General features: G+C 39.2%; 1 protein-coding gene across 13 annotated transcripts in view; it reads right to left on the reverse strand.

The window, feature by feature from the left end:
* The window catches only part of EPB41L2 (erythrocyte membrane protein band 4.1 like 2), a 129,081-nt gene that overhangs the window by 56,558 nt on the left and 49,903 nt on the right, over positions 1 to 22,620 (reverse strand). The gene's annotated exons all lie outside the window — the stretch shown is intronic.

Here is a 22,620-nt window from a genome sequence, read left to right on the forward strand (position 1 = left end):
ATTTTTCCTAAAACTAGTATTTGAGGAAGTCAGTAACAAAGAAAAAAAAAAAAGATCACATTTTTATTTGAGGTTAATTTCAATATTGTAGTCTGCTACTCTATAATAGTAATTGAAGACAGATCATCATTCTAACACACTCTTAAAAAGGCTGCTTGCTGTAGCTCAGTATTATAATGGCTTAAGCAAATGGCAATTAGTCCTGAAGTTTTATCTGTTCTTCTTGTACCTGGAACTGGGAACGTAAATGTATCTCCCTAGAGCTGGCAATGAAAAGTGGGCCCAGGCCCTGCTTCTGTGTGTCAGGTTTTAAGGAAAAGATTTGTTGTAGTAGAGATGGCAGCTGACAGGAGACAATTTAAAAGCAGAGAGCTCACAACACATACTCAGTGGTGGGGAAGATGAGAACTTCTTTCCACAGTTATAATATGAACATGGACAGCATTCAGTCTCCTTGTTTCAACCAACTCCTTCATGACAGTTTTGCTATTTGTGGCATTTATCAATGAAGCCACACCATGGCATTTTCAGAGGCCTGGCAGCTTAAAGGAATTTTTGCATTTGCTTATCCTACAGATTTCAGTAGATGCCACACAACACTGCAATTCCACAGAAACGCCATCAACTGCCCCTGTGTAGGCCCTGGTGACACTGCAGCCATTGTCCCCTGCAGACAGTGGCAGAGCGCTCACAATATGCCCCAGCTTGGCACTTGCCTGCAGCTCAGCTCTACAGCACAAAACATTAAGGCTGGGAGGAGAGGGAGGGAGGAGAAAAGAAGGTATGCACTGAGCAAATAGTGAAAGCATTGTTTTTTTATTCCCCAAGAATCCAAAGCTTTATTTATTCAAGATCGCACTGTTCAGCAGACACCACAGTCACGAAGATTAGAAAATTTGCAAAGAAACAAACTTATAAAATGAGCACATAGCACAAGCATCACAACCAGGCAGTAGAACTTAGAAGTCAGAGTCACTTTTGAAATCGAAAACTGGAAATCTTGTCTGTTTGGTACTTTAAAAAATTTTACTTTTCAGAAAGACAGATGACTATTTCCCCTAAGAGTCTAAAGTAATCATTTAATTTTCTTGGCAACCTTACATTCAGCCTAATAAAAATATCAGCAATGTAGAGAAGAGATTGAAAGACAGAGAGCTAAATCGAAAGCGGGAAAAGCATAACCAAGAACCTTAGCCTTAATCTGAAGAATCTTAGTCTGCTTAGATGCGTATAAGAGATACCATCTTTCTCCCTAAATCATTGTGCATATCAGTGATCACATCTTGCAAAGGCAAATTTCAGGCGTACATATTTCAGTAAAGGAAATCTACAGATTAGTGAAGAAGTAATATATGCTATCATTCAGTCCATATCTGGAATCAGTTGCTAATTATGTAGCTTTTATAAAGCTCATAAACTAAAACCCACAATTAATATCAAGTCTTTGACATATTGAATCAAATTTACAGGAAATATGTTGCAAGTGTAACAGTAAAACACTGCACAATTTCTTCTTAGGAAGTTATAGTCAATACAAAACTTGGATACACTGACAGCATCCACTGTATCTTTAAAGATCTTCTTGTAAATTTATTGCTCTTCCAAATAAGGAAAACCACCACCATGCCGTGAAGGCCAAGTTATGTTAATCTACATTCTAGACAGCAGCACGATACAAAGAAGTTTTAGCATCAGAAAGTGGTATTTATAGAGCTCTGTTGTGGATTCAAAAGATTAAGCAGCCTCTCAGTATTAGCAACGGTTCGCATTATAAAATCCTACTTGTAAAATTTACTCCTTCCCTTAATAATTTTTTTATATATTGCGATTTAACAATCTGCAAAACTATTTAATTTGCAAAACCAAACTTGTCAAGTGCAATTTCTTTGTAATCCCTTTGGGGACAAGCATTACTACACAATTTAAATTATACGATAACTTGATTTTTCTGGAAAACCCCATGCTCCTAGGAAAATGCTCTAAACACGAACTGAAGTGACAGAGAGAAGACAGCTGTTGTGATCCAGTCATTTCAGAAGTCAGAAACTTTTTAATAGAAGAGCAGGGGACTCCAAGAAGGCAGCATCATGGTTTACTCAGTTTAATGTTACACTTTAAATTGGATTCTATTTCTTTTTCACCAAATCACAGAATCAAGGTTGGAAAAGACCAACCCTTAACCTAGCACTGACAGTTCCCAACTACACCAGATCCCTCAGCGCTATGTTGACCTGACTCTTAAACACCTCCAGGGATGGGGACTCCATCACCTCCCTGGGCAGCCCATTCCAACGCCTAACAACCCCTTCTGTAAAGAAATGCTTCCTAATATCCAGTCTAAAGCTTCCCTGGTGCAACCTGAGGCCATTCCCTCTTGTCCTATCACTTGTTAGTTTGTTGAAGAGGCTCATCCCCAGCTCTCTACAGCGTCCTTTCAGGTAGCTGTAGAGGGCGATGAGGTCTCCCCTCAGCCTCCTCTTCTCCAGACTAAACACCCCCAGTTCCCTCAGCCGCTCCTCGTACAACCTGTGCTCCAGACCCTGCACCAGCTTCGTTGCCCTTCTCTGGACACGCTCGAGTCATTCAATGTCCTTTTTGTAGTGAGGGGCCCAAAACTGAACACAGGAATCGAGGGGCGGCCTCACCAGTGCCGAGTCCAGGGCTCAGATCCCTTCCCTGTCCCTGCTGGCCACGCTATTGCTGACACAAGCCAGGATGCCATTGGCCTTCTTGGCCCCCTGGGCACACTGCTGGCTCCTGTTCAGCCGGCTGTCAGTCAACACCCCCAGGTCCCTCTCTGACTGGCAGCTCTCCAGCCACTCCTCCCCAAGCCTGTAGCGCTGCTGGGGGTTGTTGTGGCCCAAGGGCAGCCCCCGGCATTTGGCCTTATGGAAACTCCTCCAGTTGGCCTCAGCCCATGGCTCCAGCCTGTCCAGGTCTCTCTGCAGAGCCTCCCTGCCCTCAAGCAGATCAACACTCCCACCCAACTGGGTGTCATCTGCAAACTGACTGAGGGTGCACTTGATCCCCTCATCTAGATCATCAATAAAGATGTTAAACAGGAGTGGCCCCAAAACCGAGCCCTGGGGGACACCACTCGTGATCGGCTGCCAGCTGGATTTAACTCCATTCACCACAACTCTCTGGGCCAGGCCATCCAGTTTTTTACCCAGTGAAGTGTGTGACCATCCAAGCCATGAGCAGCCAGTATTGCCAGGAGAATGCTGTGGGAAATGGTGCTAAAGGCCTTACTGAAGTCAAGGTAGACAACTTCTACAGCCTTTCCCTTATCCAATAAGCAGGTCACCCTGTTGTAGAAGGATATTAGGTCTCACAAGCAGGAGGCCTATAATTTCCCGGACCATCCTTCTGACCTTTCTTATATATGGGTGTCACACTGGCCAATTTCCAATCTGTCCAGACCTCCCCAGTCAGCCAGGACTGCTGGTAAATGATGGAAAGCGTCTTGGCGAGAACCCCAGCCAGCTCCTTCACCACCCTCGGGCGTATCGCGTCTGGTCCCATAGACTATGTGATGCAGTAGGTCAATGACTACCTGCTCCTGGATCGTGGGGGGATTGTTGTCCTGGTCTCTGTCTTCTGGTTGAAAAGGCTGGATTCCATCAGTACAACTAGTCTTGTTATTAAAGACTCAGGCAATGAAGGCATTAAACACCTCAGCCTTTTCCTCATCACTCATTGCCATGTTTCCTTCTGCCTAACAGGGGATGGAGGATCTTCTTGGTCTTTCTTTTGCTGTTGATATACTTATAAAAACATTTCTTGTTATCTTGACTGCTAAATCCAGATTAGTTTATAGGTGGGCTTTAGACCTCCTGATTTCTGCTCTGCGCAGCCTCACGGCATCTTTGTAGTCATTGTAAGTGGCTAGCCTCTTCTTCCAAGGGCTCTATACTCTCCTTTTCTCCCTGAGTTGCAGCCAAAGCTCCCTGTTTAGCTAGGGTGGCCTTCTCTGGTGGCGGCTTCTCTTACAGCACCTGAGGACCGCCTGGTCCTGTGCCATTAAGACTTTCTTCCTAAAGAGTGTCCAGCCTTTCTAGACTCCTATACTCTTCAGGATCATCTCCCAAGGGATCCTGTCAAGTAGGTGCCCAAACAAGATAAAATCAGCTCTTTGGAAGTCCAGGATGTCAGTTCTGCTGCCCCCTCTCCTGGCCTCTCTAAGAATAGAGAACTCTATTATTTCATGATCGCTGTGCCCTAGTCGGCCTCCAACCACCACATCATCCACAAGGCCCTTCTCTGTTCACAAAGAGGAGGTCCGGCAGGGCACCTTCTCTTGCTGGTTCACTCACCAGCTGTGTCAGGAAGTTGTCTCCCACACATTCCAGGAATCTCCGGGACTGGTCCCACTCTGCTGTGTTGTATTTCCAGCAGATGTCTGGGAAGTTAAAGTCTCCCACAAGAACAAGGGCAAAAAATCACGAGATTTATCCTAAGTGCCTACAGAATATTTCATCCACCTCTCTGTCCTGGTTGGGTGGCCTATAGTAGACTCCTACTACAACATCTGCCCTGTTGGCCTTTCCCCCGATTCTAACGCAAAGACACTCCACCCTGTCTTCACTACACTTGTGCTCAAAGCAATCATAACAGTCCCTAACATACAGCGCCACTCCACCGCCTCTCCTTCCTTGTCTGTCCCTCCTAAAGAGCTTGTAGCCATCAATTGGCACACTCCAGTCATGGGAGCCATCCCACCATGTTTCTGTAATAGCCACTACATCATAATTTTCCTGTTTCATCATGGCTTCTATCAGTTGGTTGAGGTGTCAAGTCAGAGTCACAACCAATGTGTAAAATAATAATTGATAACCTTATATATGTACATATAGATACGCATCTATGTATAGGTATATACACACACATAGGTATGTGTATATAGCATAGCAAACAGCACTGAAAACAAGGAAATCTCCTTATATCACATTCTAATGCTGAAATGGCAGTAAAAGCATAAGTCCATACTCAGCTCCCACAAGAAGGGGAGCATATTCAGCCTAGCTATACAAAGAGGCTGAGAAATGAGGACAGGCTCACAGAGCCAGTAGTTTAAAACACAACAGTACTCAGAACAGCAATATTCTGTATTGCCCCGAAGTTATGCATTTTTTAAAGTGAGAATATAGGAAGAATGTATGTAACCAAGGTTATTCCAGTAACAATTTCAAGTCTGCATTTAAACATCACAGATGCCACCTTGCAATACAACCGCTTCATAAAACCAGGGGTAATAAGGTTTCTGTCTGTTACCTCCTTCTCACAAGACCACCAAACCAGAGCAAAGCAATTGCAGCAGACATACGGAATAGAAATTTCTGTGCAGTTGGGAATTATAATAGGACATTATGGATCTGTCTGACTTTTTTCGAGTTGCCAGCTACAGATGCAATATAAACACTACTAATATTCCTCATCGCTACCATTTCTGTTCAATATTTTGATCAATTATCTGGATTCAGGAGTTGAATGCACCATTAGCAAGTTTGCAGATGACACCAAACTGGGAAGTGCTGTTGACTCTCCGAAAGGGACAAGAGGCCTTGCAGAGACCTAGATAGATTGGAGCATCAGGCAATCATCAATGGCATGAAATTTAACAAGTCCAAGTGCCAGACCCTGCACTTGGGCTGGAGTAATGCTAGGCACAAGTATAAATTGAGAGAGGAGCAGCTGGAGAGCAGCCCTGCACAAAGGGATCTGGCAGTGCTGGTTGACAGCCAGCTCAAAGTGAGTCAGCAGTGAGTCCTGGCAGCCAAGAGGGCAAACCTCTGCATCCTGGGATGCATTCAACACAGCATAAGCAGCTGGTCAAAAGAGGTGATTATCCCACTGTATTCAGTGTTGGTACGGCCTCACCTTGTGTGCAGTTCTGGGCCCCACAGTTTAAGAAGGATGTGGAGGTCCTTGAATGCATCCAGAGGAGGGCAACAAAGCTGGTGAAAGGGCTGGAAGGAATGTCCTGTGAGGAGAGGCTGAGGACTCTGGGCTTGTCTAGTTGCAGAGAAGGATGCTGAGGGGTTACCTCATTGCTCGCTACAGCTTCCTGAGGAGGGGATGTGGAGAGGAAGATGCTGAATCTCTTCTCCCTGCTATGCAGTGATAGGATGTGCAGGAATAGTCCAAAGCCGTGCATGGGGACATTTAGAGTGGACACTGGGAAGCATTTTTTTACTGAGAGGGTGGTCAAACACTGGAACAGAATTCCTAGAGAGATGGTTGATGCCCTGAGCCTGTCAGTGTTTAAGAGGCATGTAGACAATACCGTTAACAACAGGCTTTAATTTGGTCAGCCCTGAATTGGTCAGGCAGTTGGACTAGATGATCATTGTAGGTCTCTTTCAACTGAAATATATTCTATTCTTCTTCCTACCTCCTCCTTTCCCTACCAGTACATGCTGAGGAAATCTCTGATATTTCTTCCCATTTCTAGACCTGCACTAGCAGAAGGGATTGAATGGGTAATTATGTTCCAACCTAGGTACTGTCTCTGTCTCTCTGGGGGGAGGAGGCATGTGCCTTCTAATGTGGGTGAGAGCTGTGGATCATCTTGAGACAATTGAAACATCTGAACAAATTTGAAAAAAAATACATGCGAAGCACAGTTTTTGAAAGTCTTCTGTGTTCATTCAGTTTAACTGGGTTTTCACAGGATGGCAAAACCTTACATCTCTCACACTAGTGAGGCTCAAAGATCAAGCCCTTGGTCTGAAGCAGGATGTGCTCCTGAACTAAATGGTTACAAGCCTTTTTGAGGTGAGCAATACCTGTTGTTTCCCTGTGGATTTTTTTCCTCCTTGTATTCATTTTTAGAAATGCCTGAGCTGTTTCCCTTGGAAAAACATAATAAAACAAAAGAGCCAAAGAACAAAAGTACTCCATTAGAACAAAGGTCCATCTAGCCCCGTACTCAGTATCCAACTGCAAATATCTAAAGGAGAGCACAGGAGCAGCACAAGTCTGCTTCTGCCAGATTCCTTGAGGTGCTCATAGGCCTCAATGGCTGAGAGCCATCTCCTCTGTGACGCACACCCACATCGTCTCCTGCTAAGGGCCCAGGGGACATGTCTCAGCTCAGCCTGGGACATACAGTCCATGCCCAAACAATGTTGTAGGTGTACCTGTCTCTGACACTGCCTCCTGGGACCTGCATTGCAGAGAGCTGCTTTGCTGGGTGGACCCCCCAGATGTAGGTCAGAGCTTGTCATGCATAAACCTATATGCATAACATAGCATAATTCATGGTGAGCATAGGGAACAGAATAGTTGAATAATGATGAGAGACAGAGGTTTTTCAGCTCCAAAACCACTGTCAAGAACACATATCACAAAGGTTGCAAGTAGAAACTAGATTTGATTTTATTTATTTTATTTTATTTTTCTGAATCTGTTTAAGAGCCTATGCTCACCAGCATCCACAAAACGCACATGTGTAGCCAGGAGCAGGGTGATGTATTCTTCAGTTTAGCTTGGAAAAAAACATCTCTTGCAATCTGGCAAAGGCAAGCCACAAAAAGTAGAAGCAGGAATACAGGCCAAGCAGTCCCTGCTTCCTGAAGAATAAGAACTTGAAGAATGAGAATCAGTACTGATCATACACAAAAGAAGAGGAGCTGTATGGTACCCTGGGGTATTTTCAAACCTATGACACATGGCTCCAGGTTGAGAGATAACTCACGTGCTTCCAAGAGTAGCAAAATGTCCCTGGCCTGATTGACCTTGGGAGCAAGAATCTTTCCCACACATGGAAGGACACCAGTGTGTGGTCCAAAGCACTGGGATCCCTTACAACATTTATGTATCCCATTTCTTAGAGCTGCTGCTCCTGGCTCTGCAGGGGATGAGGACAGCAAAGCTCTGCAATGTTCCTCAAGAAACATTCTCTTAGTCTTGCCACTGCTATCCAGCTGAAAAGGCCTGATAGTACCTCTATGTGTTGGTGGTTCTCATCTCCTGAGGAGCTGACGTCTGTTCCCCAAAGGCTGAGGCAGGATTTCAGTCCATCAAATGAGCTCTGAACATGGCCATGCCAGGAGCTAGCCTTGCAGAGGAGAACCTCCAGCAGCCTTGTCCCACCTCCAAGTCTTCCTCCCCCAGCTGCATCCTCCAAGTAGTTCCACCAGGTCCTCAGGCAGCAGGACATGGGAGGATGCCCCCTTTATACTGCCCGGGGGCACTGCAACTGCTGCACTGCTGGATGGTGGCACTGTGATGTGGGGGTGATGGGGCCCCCACCTAGCATCCTTTGGAGGGAGGCCTTTGGGGTGTTGGCCCCAAGGCACTCCCTGTGCCCAGGAGGTGCAGGGGGCTATCCCTTGCCACGGTGGCCATGAACTGGGCAGAACTGCTGGGCATCCCCAATGCAGCCTCTGCCACTCAGGTCCCAAGGACAAACCTAGTATTGTTACTCTTCTGTCAGGCCATCACAGAAATCAACCATGCAGCCCAGAGACGACCCGTATTAGCCATCCCTTTTTCTGCACTAGAGTTTACATCCATCACTGCCACGCAGCAAGGAGTACCAGACACTAGATCTTGCTGGACATAAACCCTTTTCTGCAGGTGTAAGGGGCGTGAGTTTTGCAACCACAGCCTGGAGGAAAGCCAACATGTAACCAGAGCCACAGGTTGGGATGGACAGTGCCAATAGAGCACCATATTAACAGAGGCTTTAAAAAACAAGTGAGCAGAAGTTATTGTGGTGGAAAGGTTGGCCATTTTCAGACTTAGAACTTTTGGATCTGTACCCAAAGCACAGTGAGGCAAACAATGACTCTTCCAAACTGTAAAAACAGCCCATTGCTGTTATCACCAAGGCATCCCCTTTTCCCACTGAAACCAAGCTGTGCAGCTGGCAGTGTTTATACAGGATATAAAACTCACTTCAGCCATGGGGTAAAACTTTCAGAGCTCATTCATGACTTTAACCTTTCTGAGGGTTATTTGCCTATTTTGATTTGTGGGAAGATGTTCAGATCTTATCTAAAACCCTGGCAAATCTCCTTTTCTTTCAGGATTCAGTATTTTGAGTACTGAGAGAGTAAGAACGGTACTATTCTTGTCATTTTGTATCTTGTGCCAAGATTGGTATGAACATTCAGACTATGTAAATAAAGGCATTTATACCATATACATTCATTTGGTTGTGGTGATGCCAGAGATGAAAGGGGTTTGGGTTTCCTCTGCATGAACTTTGCAGAGATGTAGAGAGCACCTTTTGGCTTTGAGATGACTTCATGCATAAACATCACCTTCAGTACCGTCTGTTGAATCTGAACCAATATTTTAAAAATGTGTCAAACTTAACGTCATCCCTATTTTTCTTTTTCTAGATAAAAGATGTTATACTTTAAACAGACCACTTAGATTTATTCAAACACTAGTCTACACGTCTGAGCAGTCAGGGTATAAAGATTTGCATATCAAAACTCAACTGCAATTAAACATCTGTTCTGTATCAAGTTCATTCAAACTTTTCTTAACTCAGGGTTAAAAACTGATTTTAATTGTACATTAAGCAAACTTATTTTTACTTTGTGTTAGCAAATTGTAAGTAACCATACAACCTATGTCAACTCTAATATATTTCACTTGTTCATACGTGCATAAAATATGGTCAATGCTGGCATCCTTTAAATGCCTTTTGTATAAATATTTAATTAGACCACTGACTGAATGCAGTAAACAAACCCAACAGGGTCTTCATTTGTTTCTAACCAGTAATCATTATGCAGTTAGCACTTCTTTTTACTTGTTTAAACTGTGTTATCCTCTACTAAAACCCACATTATATTTAAATCATAAAATCTGAACAAGTCTTTATTGCAAATCCCAAATTTAATGATGAAATTTCCTCTCAATTATCTAAGAAACCACAGAACAAGAGGAAAAAGGAATTAAGTTGATTTTTCCCTCTTCATGAAAGCAAGAGGCACATGTAGATCACTCCAAAAGATTAATAACTTACATCTGCTCCCACATGTCAATTATCAGAAAAGGAGTAGGTCAAAATTAAGTTATTTGCACTGTGCTAAAAAAAAAAGTTAAAATTACTTCTAGAAATTAAATCTCAAATATTCCAACAGTCTGCTCACTCAAGCTATTAAAACTGCCATTACATCTCAAAAATACTACACTGTTGAGTCATGAACCTAAGTTATTTTATTATTTTAATATGGTTCTGTCATTTCAAGTAATCAATTTTACAAGTAATCAAGTTTACAATTTTGGGGAAATACCCTCAATATCTTTCATCCTCACATACTTTGACAAGTCTCTCTGATACACTTATATGTTATTATCCCTGTAAGTGAACTGAACTCTCTTTAAAGAAAGTAATACAAGGTAACTGAAAGTTCCTAACAGTTCACAGCCTGTGAAAGTTGTTTTAAGTCATGCTCCTCCAGAACTATTCAAACAATGGTTTCTTACTCTTTCCTCCTCTCCAGGCATTCACGCTTACTCTGAAGAGTCTGAGGCTACATGAATGTTATCTCTAACGTTAAAACTATTCTAACTCTTAAATAAATTAATTGCTCATGATTGATGTATGCACATATTGTGTACTCATAACTCATCTTCTTTAGTATAATACTTTCTTACAATATTATTTCATGACATATTTCAGAAGTTTCCTAAAGAATTTTGAACATTTTTACTTTAAACATACAGAACATCAATCTTTTTTGTTAATACAGAACCTGTGGACTTAAGAAACTTTAAGTCTAAAATGTATAAAGGGCTTAAATATAATGTTTCAATTGAGGTTATTTTGCTTCCTTATGAAACTTTCCAGGTTCCCAGAAAACAAAATAAAGCAAGTTTTAAGACTGGTTGGTATCAAAGTTCATAACACTACTGCCACTTCAAGTTTTTAATTCCTCAGAGCAAGTAGCCAAAATACAGAGTAATTGTTTACAGATACAGAGACATACTTTATCAGCTGTCCAAGATACCAGTGCAGATAAGCTGATGATAGAATTGGCTGCAGTTCATTTCTGGGAAAAATCAAAGACCGTGAAACACCACAGTAAGAATTTCAAATTACAATGAACTGAGGAATAGGTTTCACCTAGTAGAAGGCTTAGCTTCATTATGCTGATGAGTCATGGACTTTTCTGGGCAATAATGAGGTGCCTTAAATATTGTATCTACACCAACATTCAGACAAGCGTATTTGGAGAAGCTATACTCAAGAAGACTATAAACCAGATCCTTCAAATTTGCATCGACGAAAGCAAAATAATAAAAGTACAAAGATACATGTGAAAAAATCTGACAGAAATAATCACAAAAGCAGTTGAAGTATCTGTTTAAACAGTTCTGTAGAAAAAGAATTATTGACTTAAGTTCAAACTGGCAAGTTGACACCAGTCAGAAGACCTATTAAGGCAAAATAAAGAGTTCTAAGGGAAAAAGAACAAACAGATTACTCTCACAGGTGATAAATTAATTTACAAAGTAATCCCCAGAAAAGAAAAATATCTGAGATGTGCTTTATATGTGGGAAGCCAAACATCAACAATGTCAGGCATGCCCTGGGCAATGGGAAAGACATGCAAAAAGAATCAGAAGAAATAATTCCATTGTCAAACAACATTAGGTGGCTGCAAAAAAGAACTTAAAGTAATTATCAATATACAAAACATACAAGTGGCAAACAAACAAGGGTACAAATGTACCTGTAATCCTACAGCAATATTTGATGACAAATCCTGAACTATGAAAGAACAGCATCAAATTATAGTCATTTGCAAAGACATCTCTATATCACAGTAAAAACATGCTGATTCACCATGAGTGAACTGATTTTTCTTTCCCCCACAAACTATTTCATACATAAACTTGCTATCTCAATATGTTAAAGCTATTTTTTCAAACTGAGCATCTATCAATTTTTATTCTGTGGAATTTGCCAACAAATGACACAACATATCAGAGAGAAGACACACAGAGGAATTAGCTTTCAGAAACATTTTTGTCACAGAAACTGTTTTCTGTTTACTCTGAAATATCTCAGTGCATTCTGCATGTCACATATAGATATACCTTTTTTCCCCAAAATGTGCTTTGACTCAAAGATTCTGAGAAAATGTCTTGTTATGCAGTTACATCAATTTAATGTTAACTAGACTTTAAATTGTAATAAATCCCATTTTTATGAATATAATACAAGCTAAGTTTTCATATGTACCAAATCCATTTTTTAAAAAAAAGTCCAATTAGAACAGAGTGCACATTCATTCAAATTTTGTACTGATAACTACAGGGGTTTTTTTTTGTTTTTTTTTAGGGGGTGGGGGGTTTTTTGATAGTACATAGATTCAGACTTCCTTGTAAATATTTGCTCCCAAAATTCAACTGCTTCTGAAGATTTCAGAAGGTGTAGCAGAGGGGGAAGTAGAATGACATGATATACGATTCCTTTACGTAAAACCTACTTCTACCCCTGTCCTTTTCAGCTGATGACAATGTAGCATTAACCCTTGCTCACAGGGGATAGGGATAAGAGGTCCTAGAACACTCCCATTTCCCCTGTATAAACAGGGAAAAATTTTACATTGGTATTTCACAGTGCCACCTGTGAAATTCCATGATCAAACCAAATCCCATCTCTTCACAACTGTTGCTGCACTACAAAAGCAAAACAAACAAACAAATAAATCAAAGACCAGAAGAGCTAGAAAGACATCACAATCTCTTACTGTCCCTGTCTACTGGTTACTGTTAAAGACATACTGCATTTTCACCTCAGCAAATTGTATGCCTCTTATTCCAGTCCTTGAAAGTCAACCTGACTAATTGTGCTGGGGTGGGGGAGGAAGATGCTTGGGGAAAAAAAATTCATGCGAATCATCTGCAGATAAACCTGTATTTTCTTGTCAAGTTTAATGCTACTGTGTGTTAAAAGATGGTTTTGTCTTTTATTATTTAAGTGCAGAACTCTTACCCTAAAGCAGCTAAATCATGCCATTCAAAAAAGAGCCATTCTTAATCTGTGGATAGACTAGCAGCCAGCTTTTTCTTTAGTAACAAATGTCAGCTTCTGAGAAACAATTACCTATGATGCCATGTGCAAGCAGTGGCAACTGCATGGAAATACCATTTCTGCGCATAAACCAAATTAAGTAGTCCTCAGAGAAAAATAACTTAGATGCGTGTCGTTCTCAGCCACTCAGAATGTCTAATACTTCAACATCAAACATCATCTCTAAAGGAAAACTTTTGCAATTCACCATTATTTATAGGTAATAATCAAGAAAGCTGGAATAAGCAACAGCAGCCACTTGAAGTGTGTGTTACCAGAAGCATAAGGAAGGCTCACATAGCACGCAACACAGTTGATCATAACAGACAACAGTCTGAAGACCGAACTTCCAAAGAGTTCCTGGACTTCTTCATTACTCTCTCCAAGTAATGATATCAATAAACTGTGTAACAGAAATCTTCAAAAAGGATGCGGAATGTATTCAGACAACTTCTGAGTCTCTAGTGCCACACAAAAAAAAAAAAAAAAAGGCTTGGAATAGTTTTGTGTAAACTGGACCTGAAGTTGGCAGGAAATTTATTTTCCATCCTTCCCCATTTGTCACATTATGTGCACACTCTTCAGAGTCCTATTACCTCCTCTTCCACACTCACCAGGTGCATAGAGAAGGAATGAACTCAGGCACACGTATGAAATAACAGAAGTAAGAAGGCTGTGTAGCAATCAGATAGAGCCACAGACCTTGTGAAATGCATAAACTTTGATCTAGGAAGTATATTTCCTCAAACAAGATGAGTGATTACTACTGTTTGTCTCAGAGGAAAAGGAAGAAAAAAAAGGTAAGGTTCAGACTTTTATTTCCTTCAAAGAAAACAAAATCTAAAATACAACTTCCCCCCCGTCCCCACCAGAGGATGATAGGACAAGCAATGCCCATCCTTAAGCTGAGAACATACCTTTTCCACAATCTCTGGGAAAAACTCCTCTCTCACTCTTCTCATGGTTCAAAAATATATAGCACTTGTAAAGAGAAACTATAATGTTCTCCATTCAAATATAGCAGAAAAATGCATGAACATACAAGCTATTCAGTGGGATGATAGGGCTTTAAAAAATGTACTTAATTCCCAGTGCAAAACAAACTTAAAATGTTACTGATTCTTTTTTCCCCAAGGACTCTCATGTTGACATCTTTTGTAAAAAAGAAAAATCAAGAAAGGAGAGCAAAACTTTTTCAGCTGGATTAAATAGTCACTGGCTGCACTAAAAAAAATTACAAAGAAACAGACAGTTTAAGAGATCAAAATATTTATTTAGCATTTGAAGTACCAAATTTGAAAGGCCAATCTTAATTAAACAGATCAAGAACATGAAGCGAGTGGGACCTTGCAGCAACTTGTGTCTGCTTAAAAGCCTCACATTTAGCTACACTGCAACTTCTGGAAAACAATAAAAAAAAAGTGTTGAGAAGGCTATTCTTGAAGAAACTTAACTCTTTGAGCTGAACTGTGTTGATAATACACATTTAAATATAATTTTTGATGTTTTTGAACACAGATGCTACAGAACACTTAGACTGAGAGGCACTGAAGGATAAAATGGTAACATTTGAGTTTGGTCATGCAAATATATCAAGGATCATGTATTAGTACCTTTCACTCAAAACAGTAAGCTTGTTTCATGTAACCAACAAACATTTGCTAAACATTATCATTTTCTCAGTCTTGCCTTGAAATTTTTTTTCCCTTCACTCCCTCAGTTAAAAACAAAGTTACTGCCACACATGTCATCACACCACTCTTAATTGCCAAGATAAGAAGATTCTTGAGCAATATCAAGATTATTATTACAAAAACAAATCTGTGGTATCTAGGACAAAAAATCAGATACCTCAATATACACAATCAGCTTCAGTCATATAATTACAGGACTTAATCTATTCACCTAAATTATTCCCTCTACCTATCTCATCTTTGTAATATGGAATTGAAGCATTTAGGAATACAGCTGAAGTCAATTTTCAGCAAGTTAGGATATCCAATTGCCACTCGAGAAGTATTAAATTTCTAAAAATGTTTACGGAGGCATGGAGAGCCTGGTCCAGACTAACCTCTATAAAGCTTTTGCTGCTTAGACCAAATCTCAGAGGTAATACACTTTAAAAACTAATTCTAGATTAACTTCTTTTGTTAAACACCAACATTAACCAAAAACTGTAACTTCTTTTCCAAAGATTTTGTGTATTCTATGAAAGCTCACTAGCATCTTATTGAAATATCAATTTTTTTAATGTTTGAAAAAATTCTTCCTATATCCATCCAGTTAACTGTTTGATAAATTAATCTAATTTCATTTGTACCAAACATGTAACTTTGCAAAATAAAGTAAAAAAAAACAGCTTCAATGGTTGGGGTGGAAAAAAGGGCACTTTTTTGTATAGGGTATGAAACAAGGTTTAATTCTTTCAATAGCCAAAATTCAAAATCCATGTATAAAAAAATAAGTATATTCAAGTGTTTTAAAGCACCAGAGCTCAAGAGATATAACCAAAAATATGTCTAGAACTAAATTAAGCTCACAAAGCAAAAGAGAATATAAGTGGGATAGAAATCTAACTATCACGTGGATAGCAGCTTAGAGAGCAGTTTCTGGTCTACTGATACTGCATTTCTTCCTAAACACACAGACTATTGTGAGTGGATATTCTGTTCTTTCAGGAAAAAAGAAAAACAAGATGGACAGAAAAAAGAATGGTATTTAAAGTAAAAAAACCCAAACTGTCAGAACTGAGACATAGGAAGACAGCTAGCATCTGAATCTATAGTAAGATTACTTTTTAAAACAAAGGAAAATAGAAGGAAATAAAAAGATAGGTGTTAGACTGAACAACTGGCATGGAATTCAGTGAGCAGTAACAAAAGAGAGGTGCTATTTTAGAAGCTGCTTTTATAGGGACTGCTAGAGATACTATGCATGAACTCATCTGTATTCCCAGACAGCATAAAGTCTCAAAGTGCGGTCTTCCAACTGTAGAAGTGTGGAACAAGCCTAAGAAAGTTGTTCACTATTTAGAGGTTTATTGTCTTACTTCAGAAGGCTAGAGAAAAACAGGCACTTGGAAAACAGTGATAAACAGATCAGATTTTATGGAATTGCTTTTTCCTAAAAGTGAAAAAAGTGAGAAGTGAACATCTTGCTAAAAGGACCACATACAAAACTGTTAATTTTGAGAACCAAAGAAGACCTAAAAAAAGAGAGAAAAAATAGTTTCCCTTCATACTCTAACTTAAAAATATGAAAAATCTTTTATACTGAATTCTGTTGTTTCTCCATTTGCACTTTTCCAGCAATAGCACCTTTTCAGTAAACTCCAAATTATTTCAAAGGTGTCTTTTTAAAGATAAAATTGTAGAGCACAGCTATGTATTTCTGGCATGAGGATTAATATTTCAAAGTCAGAATCATCATTTCACCCCTATGCTACCCCACAACAGGTAGTAGGTGCTAACCCTCCAACATAACAGAACTTCAATTCACCAAGATGAGGTATGGGAAGAAGGGTTACTATGCTAGCACATTAGATAGCTCCTTGCAAAATGTCAAGATGGTAGTGTCAACCAGGGATCAGTGCAATGTTCTGGGGGACAGTTTGCATACAGGCACTGCGATTGTTACATTATTAGTCAACTTCATGAATTTGCAGCTATGCCATTGGTTTTATTTCTTTAATAATAATTGTATGTTAATACCATTCATGCTATCATCAGTTTTTAATTGACAGAGTATGTGTAATGTGCATTACATAGTCTAAATTAAATTACTAAGACAGCTAAAATGTTTAGAGTAATTCCTGAATTATACCCCTACAATGATGAAATATAGCTGCAATTAAGGTTTGAAGGGACATCAGAAGGTCACCTTTCCTACCACATACCTTTGCTCACAACAGGTTGGTCAAGGCCTTGTCTAGTCAGATTCTGAGTATTTCAAAGGGTGGTGACTCCACAACCTATCTAGGCAATTTGTTCTGGTGTTGAATCACTATCAATTGATATACCCTACATTCATGTTTCAGTGAAATTCCCTGTATTTCATTTTTTCTCATTCTCATTGGACACCCCTGAGAAGAGCCTGTCTCCATCTTCTCTGTTCATCCCCCATCCAGGTGTTTGTACACAGTGCTAAGGCCTCCTTGAGCCTCCTCCTTTCCAGGCTGAACAGTTCTACCTCTGTCAGTCCCTCCTTGTATGATGCTTAAACACTCTAATCAGTTTTGCAGTCCTTTGCTGGACTCTCTCCAGTATGCCAAAGTCTCTCTTGTACTGGGTAGCCGAGAACAGGACTCTGCACTCCAGGTACTAAGCAGAAGAACCATCTCCCCTGACCTGCTGCCAACATTCTTCCTATTGCGGGTCAGGAAGCTGTTGGCCTTCTTTGCTGCAAGTGCCCATTGCTGGCCCATGGTCACCTTGTCCATTAGGACACACACACCCCACCCTACTCCAGTTCCTTCTCTGCAAAGCTGCTTTCCAGCCAGTCAACCCAGCCTGTACATGGGGTTGTTCCTCCCCAGGTGCAGGACTTTGTATTTCTCTTTGTGGAACTTCTCAAGATTCCCGTCTGCCCATTTCTCCAGCTTGTCCAGGTCCCTCTGATATATCAGCCACTCTTCCCAGTTTTATCATTATCTACAAACTTGCTAACAATGCACCTTTTGCTATTATCCAGGTCATTAATTGTCTTGGTATCAATGCCTTCAGTACAACATTAGTGACCAGTCTCCAGGTGGACTTTGGGCTGCTAATCACAACCTTTTGAACCCAGCTGTTGAGCCAGTTTCAGGTCCAACTCACTGTCCACTTATCTAGCCCACATGTCATTTATTTGTCTAGTACAATCATGGGAAAGCGTCAAAAGCCTTGCTAAAGCTGAGATTATATACACAGTGCCGTTCACCACATTGCAGAAGTTACGATTTCCTCTTTGTAAATCCATGATGACCACTCCCCAACACCTTGTCCTCAAAAAGTCTGGAAAGGATTATTTGCACAATAACCTTCCCAAGGATTGAGGTGAGGCTCATCAGCCTGACATTTCCCACATCTTCCTTCTTGAAAATAGGAATGACATTTTTTTCCCCCAAAACCCGAGGAACCTCCCCCTGACTGCTGGAACCTTTCAAAGATGATCAAGAATTGCTTTGCAATAACACCAGCCAGCTCACTCAGCACTCATGGGTGCACCCCATAAGGTCCCACAAGACTCTATCTAGTTTAAATGATCCCTAACCTGATGCTCCCTTTTCCCATTAATTTCCTAATTGCATCTTCAGACTTTTGTCATTAACTATTTACTAGTAAGATGATGATCAAGCTGGAAAAGTAGTTTTTCTGACTAAAAGAACATATGGACTAAGAATAGTGCATGAGTCTTTAAGAAACAAAACAAAACAAGGCATTACTATCCCCTTCAAGATTATCTATTAAGATTCTAGTGAATCTAAAGTATTTAATATCTGAACTCAAATATCAAGTCCTTCTACATTATGATTACACTGAAAGTTTCAGTAATTAGTTACTGCTGAGAATCGTATCAGTATTGATCTACATGTTGATACTGCATCATGGCTTTATCTCCTTTTATGCCCTTTCCCAGATATTGTCTTAAAGACATGGAATAAGAATGAACAATGACAAAATTGAACAAAGATTAAGTTGCTGGGTTATATTTTGTTTTCTTTCACAGTTCTTTTAAGTTATGTGAATACAAATTGGTGCAGTTCTACAAGAAAAAAGGTATCTGATTAACTCAAACAGAAAAGACTCCAATAAATAGTATATTAGCTCAAATTTTATTACTGAGTTTAAGATGGCACTTAGAAAAAGACAGGGTTCTACCAAAAGCTATCTAAAATAACGGTAGCAAAACCAAGGTATTTCTCAGTTTTTTTTCCTTATTATCAAATATATATATTTAAAGAAGTGCCTCTAATGTAAATAAAATATAATGAAGTTGATGTACAGTGTATAGTAAAAACTGGAAGAGTCATCAGGAATGTCTCAACCATGGAATTTGCTCCAAACTAAAACCTGATTTACTAGAAAGTCAAACAAGGCAAACTGGGCTTTGCACTTCGTACTTAGACTGGAATTTTTGTTTATTTGGTTTCAAAATCTTATATAATTTCTGTTACTTTGTAAAGCAGAAATAAACCAATGTTTACCCAAACACTAAATATTAAAGGAAGACTAAAGAAAAGATCAGTACCAGACGTTCATCTACTAGGATCCACTGCAGAAAACACAAACTAAAAATTTCAGCTATCAGTTGAAGCAGCTTTCTGCGACTTTTAATATTTTGGTACAGTAGTAGATCATAAAAAGCTCAACATGTATTTGAAACATAAATTATAAAACTACGGTCAGCACTGCTCATGTCCTCTAAATTATTCAAATGAACATGTCAGACGGATTGTTTCCATTCCACTTTGTCCCCTTCCTTAATTTTTCCTTCTTTTCTTACAGCAAACGCATTTATTACAAATAATCAGAAAACATATTTCTTGTCAACAAACTTAATTCAATCATGATAGACTTAAAATACTGCAGAATAGAATTTTTCCATTGGAAATGCAAAACGGTATCTTTTGTAATCTGTGGTAAGCCACAACTTCATTTAACTCCTTTTTACATAGGGAAAAGGCTCAGGAAGATACAATTTGTAGAGCCTTCAATTAATAAAGAGATATCACTCAAATTTAAACATCCTGATTAACATGAAAAATAAACTCCAGGGTTACTACAACACCTATGTCAAGTTTTGTTCAATATATAATATTTTTCCCCATATATATTTATAAGAATATATAAATAAAAATACTTTTCAAGAACTTTTAGATGACAAAATTCCTGCAACTTTAGACCAAAATTATGCTCAGCCCTATGCAATGTGTTCTGGAGACCAGTTATTCTGTAGTATATTTTTCATGTTCATGCTTTGTTCTGATAAAAAATTCTTCCGTAAACACAGCATAAAAAATAAGTAGACAACTATCATTAATGAAGGCTTCACTATTGCTTTTTACAGATGACTTAATTTACAGTGAAGTGGTCTGACATTTGACACTGTCAGGGAAAGATCCCTGTAGGTCTAAAATAGTGTACTTTAAGACACATACGCTGAAATGGTTCAGTTTTAACATTAAGAGTAGAAATTATTTAACAAATGGAGGCTTCAGAAAGTTTGAATTACTGACAATTACAAAACACAAACTTTAAAAATTCCAACAAACTGCAGCAAAACATTTCCAAGGAGTATTTTATACTGATAAATAACAAATAAGAATTTCTTAGCTGATAGGAAGAGTTTTATTAGAGAACAGGTTTGAAGCAAGCTGTACTAATGCATGAAATAAGACTTAAGTTGTGATGAAACTTCTGAAAGTTTTAAAAACTGGTAGCTTTTTTTAGTTTTCTCTAACTATTAGTTTCACAAGATCCTGAAGGACAGGTAAGCAGTATCTATCCAGTATTATATTACAGTACACAAGAGGGTTTGTACACAATAAGTAATCAAACTACTAGGAAGCCTAATGAAACCCACTAACAGTGTAGGGACTGACTGATGGACACTGGAAAGTGAAACAGCACAAGAGAAGACAAAACAGCTTCAAGCAGAAGCCTGCTCTACTGCCAGACTTGTAACTCATGTACTACGTCAAAACTCAAACAATTTACATTAGACAAAAGTGGGAATATTTTCAAGGAATCAGCTGGGTCTAGGAAACGCCATAACATCACCACTGTTTTGTCCTTAGATCAATCTAAAAGATGTATCTGCACGTCTTGTTTTAGAAACCTTAGCCAGTCTTCATAACTCAGGTACTCAGTCTTGGCACCACAGCTAATGTGTTAGTTACAATGTCATGCAAAATGTACCAACTACGTTCACAAGTGTAGTCCCGAACAACTGTTCTTCCTCATTCCAAAGAGATGGATCCTCTAGTGCAAAGCATGCAAAATGTAAAGGAGGAGTTGACTTTAGTGAGGAAACTATCACTTTCTATAACAAATACTAATTCTCCACATAACTACCAATGCATTGTGGTTCTAATACACAATTAAAAGTCTACTTGCTGTGGGTTTTTTATTAGGCATCCCTTTGCAGAACATGACAAATCGTATCATGTTACTTGTTCACATCTTTAGCTTACTTAACCCATAAATGAAAATTACTGTGTTCTCAATTAGCAGCTCATATGGCCATAGAAATGTCTCATCACCTTACAGCCATCTGCATAACTAGAACAAACAGCAATGAGACATATTTCACAAAGAGAAATTATTACAATTGGAAGCAATAAATAGAAGAGAAGCATCAGAAAGCTAAACAGACTTCACCGGCTGTTTAGTTCACTCGATTCCTCTTCTTCCTAGAAGTTTGCAAATAATTAAACCCAAGAAGAGATTAGAGCTCCTGTCCTGTGAAAGCCACTGCTGAAGAGCAGAGGGCTTTTTAGGATTGGGATACAGCTGTGCAAGGGAACCAAGCATCCTTATTAGAATCTGCTTTCACTGCTACTAGCTAGAAGAGCTTTCAAAAATACTGCCTACACAACCTTTGAGATAGAAAACTAAAGTCTTCAGGTACTATGAACACGGTTTTCAAGTGTTTGCAAAGTTTATTGGAACTACAAATATAACTAAGCAAATTTTAATGTGTCTTACAACTGACTGACTGAAAGTATGGTTTCCAAATATAAACTGTCCTATGAGGAACACCATCTTCCTTCCAAGGGGGCACCATATCCCAGTAATAAATAAATGAGCTTATTTCTGGGGTATCCATCAATCCAGCATGAAATAGGGAGTTTCTAGTTAAAGCAACACCCAAACCTTTAGAAAGTGTGCCTGAAGTAGTCGTGCAGTGTATAATAGCGTTGCATCTTCTACTGGTAAAAGTGATTATGACTGAATTTTCTAATAGAGAACAGCCTCTCACACCTTTGTACTGAAGCGACTGGCACCTTTCGAGAGACAGAACTAGCCTGACGTAATCTGCTGGTAAGATCTACTTACTACCTTACTCATCTAAAAATTCTCATAATAAATCAAACCAAAGGTTATTTCACTAAAATAAGATAAGGAATGCAACTTTTTTCCTCCTTTCATGTAATTACATATTTTGTAATTTAATCTTGATCTGAAATATTAAACAACTACTGTCTGAACACTATGGTCAGACTGAAAGAGAGAGTGTGGGGGGGGGTGTATATATATATATTATATATCTTTAAAACTTTAAAGCTATAAAACACAAGAAGCTATCTTCCATTTAGCTCACATTCCCTATTTCTGTTAGTGATCTTAAGCCAGATTTAACAGACAAAAATATATACAGTATCTAACGCAGAGATTTACAGTTGTAAACAAGCAATCTATGCAGCCATGAAAATCTGAAACTAGAACATAACTCTAAATACAAATATGTATTATATACCTGTAACAGAATTTTTCTTTGAAGCAAAACTTTTTTTAAACTTTAGATCTCCAGCTGAGATAACTTTAAAAAAAATAATAAACTCAAGACAACTGTATTAGTACATGTGACAC

Source organism: Athene noctua, chromosome 1 (genome assembly GCF_965140245.1).
Source record: "Athene noctua chromosome 1, bAthNoc1.hap1.1, whole genome shotgun sequence".
Taxonomy (NCBI): Eukaryota; Metazoa; Chordata; class Aves; order Strigiformes; family Strigidae; genus Athene; species Athene noctua.